The sequence below is a fragment of the Phalangium opilio genome, unplaced genomic scaffold, assembly GCF_054372755.1.
Source record: "Phalangium opilio isolate 3A_F unplaced genomic scaffold, DU_Popi_V2 ptg000022l_1, whole genome shotgun sequence".
Lineage (NCBI taxonomy): Eukaryota > Metazoa > Arthropoda > Arachnida > Opiliones > Phalangiidae > Phalangium > Phalangium opilio.
In genome coordinates, this window is record NW_028324154.1 from 1,601,422 (window position 1) to 1,605,840 (window position 4,419).

The following is a 4,419-nucleotide window of genomic DNA, read 5'->3' on the forward strand; positions in this document are numbered from 1 at the left end:
CTAGGGATCGCTCGGTGTTATTTAATCCCGAGTAAAAAGGCTCTATTGTAACAATAACATGCAAAGCATGAACTTACTCCCTTCACTCTATAATATTTTTATATCTATGGCTGGTAGTTCCCCGCGTGTGAGGCTGGTTACTTTCCCCAACCCGTGCGCGTCATCGGGAAAACCAATTCCGTAAAACTCTCCGCGTGTGCGTTCGTGAACTTTTAAATGAACTCTTTCAAGAGCCCTTCACGAACTTTGAAGACCCCGTAGCTTCTGGAGAGAAGGTATAAAAAGACGGCGCCTTCAATTATTCCCTCTCTCTCGTTACCCATCTGCAAGGCCGGACTCTGCTCGATTTGTCCCAGGACCAAGGCCGACGACACGAGGTCCAGCCCGAACCACGTTACCGGGCCTAAACCAGGATGGACCTTTGGAGGACCGAACTTTAACCGGCCGAACTTTATTTTTCGCTTCGGAACCGCGCCCTCGAAGAACTTCTATACGGTACCGTACAAACAATTATTTTTATAAAGAGCTCTCGCGAAATAATGCGCGCCATTATGGGAATAACCAGCCCACCAATTTTTATTAATTAAGTAATGCTTATCATGAACTGTTAATCAACCATATTACCTTTTAAATGAACCTTTCAAATATCGAATAAATCTTAATGTTAATTTTAATCATGCCGACAGTCCATTTTAATTTAATCCCCCTAGACAAAACGAACCTATTTCATTACATATTATTATTCACTTAAGTTAACTATAAAATCTGTCGCAATTGAGGACTCCGTCCGGGATATGTTTCCCTTTGTTTAAAGTTATGAAAGCCTAATTTTTCGCCCCTAATTACGTCGTATTTGCGATATAGTTCTTGTTCGTGGTTAACGAACATTGATTAATTTTTTTTTTCTTTAATGGTTCATGGTTAATGACCTAAGTTTTTATTTATCACGTGGTTAGCGTTGATTTTAACTTTTTTATTACATATCTCAAATCGACAAATTCTATAGGTAGAAATTAATTAGCTTTCAGTTTATAACCAATTCTAAGTCACAACTTGTTACATAGAATTGATTTTTGTTTTTAGTTAATAGTACGCAAAGTACGTAATTTTGTTAGGAGTACATAAGTACATAATTTTAGTTAGAAGTGTATTATTTTAGCTAGTTTAGTTAGGAGTGTATAATTCTAGTTTATTTTAAAAAATTTTACCCACGTGGTTTATTAAGGTTGGTCATCCTACCCCAAATCTAACGTTAAATTTAAGTTGCATTGGTACTACCTCATTGTCTCTATATAGAACCCCTTATAAGTTTAAACAGTAACGTAAAATACTTCATGAGTTTATACCGACCTGAGCATAGTGAAATTTGTCAGCCAAATTTGGGTAAATTTTCTAGCTGCCGGGAGTGTTACGAAATTTTTTCAGCGACTCAAAGGAGCGCTAGAGAACGAAGGTTTGCTCTTAGAAGTATAACCCCTGATCAAACTAACCAGCAGCTTAATTTGTCCAATATGAATAATCCCCATCCTAGGGACGCCGAAATAACGGCGCTACAACAGCAAGTCGCCCAATTAATGGCGCAAATAATAGCAAACAATGGGCAGGCCGCAGCTCAGCCTCAAGTTTTACCCCCCTCTTGGGCACCCCCCATCACGTTGCCAACATTCTCAGGTAGTTTTACCGATTCGAGTATTAAAGAGCTTTTAGTTAAAGCCCATCAGGTGCTCGCTTCTCGGGATTGCCCCGAAAATCTTTTCGTAAGGCACTGGGTCCCCAGCATGCTAACAGGTGTGGCCGCTGAATGGTTCGCGCGCCAAACCCCTTTTCAAACTTTCGCCGAATTTTCCACGGCTCTTAGAAACGAGTTTCAGGGTCAAGGGAATGACGATTTAATATTAGAAAGACTGGATACCAGATTTCAAAAATCAGGTGAAAATGTTAGTAATTACGCCGAAGCCATGAATACTATTATGCGTAAATTAATTGACCCTATACCAGTAGCTTCGCAAATTAGGTATATTAGGAAAAATCTTAATCAAGAATTAAGAAAAGCCCTGGCATTAACTACCGCTACCTCGGTGCGAGAATTTGTAGATAAAGCCATTCTTATTGAGCAAGCTTCAGCCCCCCGTCGCGGCGAAGATGCTCCAAAAAATCCCCCCTCCTTAAAAATTGTTAAGGATGTTGTTTGCCTTAGATGCTCTGAAAAAGGTCACTATCAAGATCATTGCCCCACGAGGTACCCTAACCCCAGTAATAATAATAGTGCTTCGGGGTCAAATTTTCCTCAAAGAAATGGAAATCTAATCCCCTCTCAGAATAGGACCTTCCAAAGAAATACTTTCACGCGTCGATTTAACCCTAACGGCGTAGTACGCCATCACTGTAACGAACCGGGTCACACTCGACCAGAATGCCCTCGATGCGTCCCCATGCTACCCCCCGCTAATAACACACCTGTACCATCGGGAAACGCAGGCAGGGGAGGAACTGGTCCACCCAATCCTCCCCCCAACCGCTCCTAAAGCCCATTCTTTTTCAAAATTTAAATTTACCAAATTTAGCAAAACTTAAAATTTCAATTAATAAATCACCTTGTATAGCTCTTGTGGACCCTGGATCTACCTTTACTTTAGTAGATGAACGTTTTAGAAACTCTATCCCAACTACATCTAATAAACAAAAACGTATTAAATTAGGATTAAAACTTGCCAATAGAAGTCGATTGACCACAACCAGCTGCGGCAAAGCAAACATTAACCTTCCGGGGAGAAACACAACGCATAATGTATATTTAGTTAAGAATTTAATTTTTCCCTGTATTTTGGGAATGGATTTGTTACAATCTGAAGGAATGACTTTAGATTGTGGCGCGATGCAGTTTTTTTGGAGTGATTCCCCCACGGAGAAACATAGTTTTCTTCCCAATTTTATTGATAAGCCAGTGATCCCCTCACCAGCTGTTTGCTCTGCCACACCCCCTTGTGAAATAGATGAAGAAGATCTTAAGAAAGCCCTAATGTTAGCGAAAGTGACCCCCGAGGAAAGAATACAATTAGAAGACCTAGTTTCAGAATTTCAATATTTATTTGCGAAAATGCAGGAATTACTAATACCGCCACGCATTATATTAACACGGGTGATGCATACCCTATTTCCTGCGCTCCCTACCGCTACGCTCCTCACAAAAGAGATCAAATTGACGCTATTATTGACCAAATGTTAGCTGATGACCAAATTGAACCCAGTAACTCCCCTTGGGCAGCACCCTGTATATTAGTGTCCAAAAAGGACGGCGGTTCTCGCCTTTGTTTCGATTATCGCAGATTAAACGCGGTAACAAAGAAGGATTCCTACCCACTACCCAGGATAGATGATATCCTCGATTCTTTAAAAACCCCCAAATTTATTACAACTCTAGACCTCAAAGCTGGGTACTGGCAAGTGCCCTTAGACATAAACAGCCGTGAAAAGGCAGCCTTTATAACCCATCGCGGTTTATTTCAACCCAAGGTCCTCATGTTCGGGTTGACCACGGCTCCGGCAACTTTTCAAAGAATGATTGACCACTTGTTTGGCCACTTACGTAAGTCTGGAGTCAGTGCATACCTTGACGACCTTATTGTAATTTTCTCCACTTTTACGGAACATATATCTACCCTTAGAAAGGTTTTTGGTGTTCTTTCTGACGCAGGCTTAACCGCCAAGGCAAGTAAGACTCAATTTTGTGCCAAAGAAGCCTATATTTTAGGTCATTTAGTTAATGAAAAAGGCGTACACGTAGACCCCAGAAAAACTTCTGCAATTAAAGACATGCCAGCCCCTAAGACAGTTAAACAAGTTCGTAGCTTCTTAGGTGCCGCTTCGTATTATAGGAGATTCATAAATTCCTTTTCAGACAAAGCCGCTCCCCTTAACGCTCTTTTGCATAAGAATACAGCTTGGCAATGGGGACCAGAGCAGCAATTATCCTTTGATACCCTAAAAACCGCTCTGGTTTCCGCCCCTATTATTGCACCACCTGATTTTTCAAAACCCTTTATAATCCACTCAGACGCATCCAACACTGGTTTGGGCGCTGTTTTAAGTCAAAAACAAGATGGTAAACCCGTAGTAGTGCAATATGCTAGCAGCACACTAAATAAAGCTGAACGCAACTACTCGGTTACAGAACGAGAATGTCTCGCGGTAAAGTGGGCTATTCAAAAGTTTCGCCCCTATATAGAAGGCGGTCAAGTAGAAGTCTTCACCGATCACAGCGCTCTTCAATGGCTTCGAACAGCTCGCGACCCCACTGGTAAGCTCGCCCGCTGGCGACTTATCATTGACCCCTATGTTTCGGCTATACGCCATGTCCCTGGTAAAAATAACGGTGTAGCGGACGCGCTTTCCCGTATTCCTTGCGATGACGACCCTGAT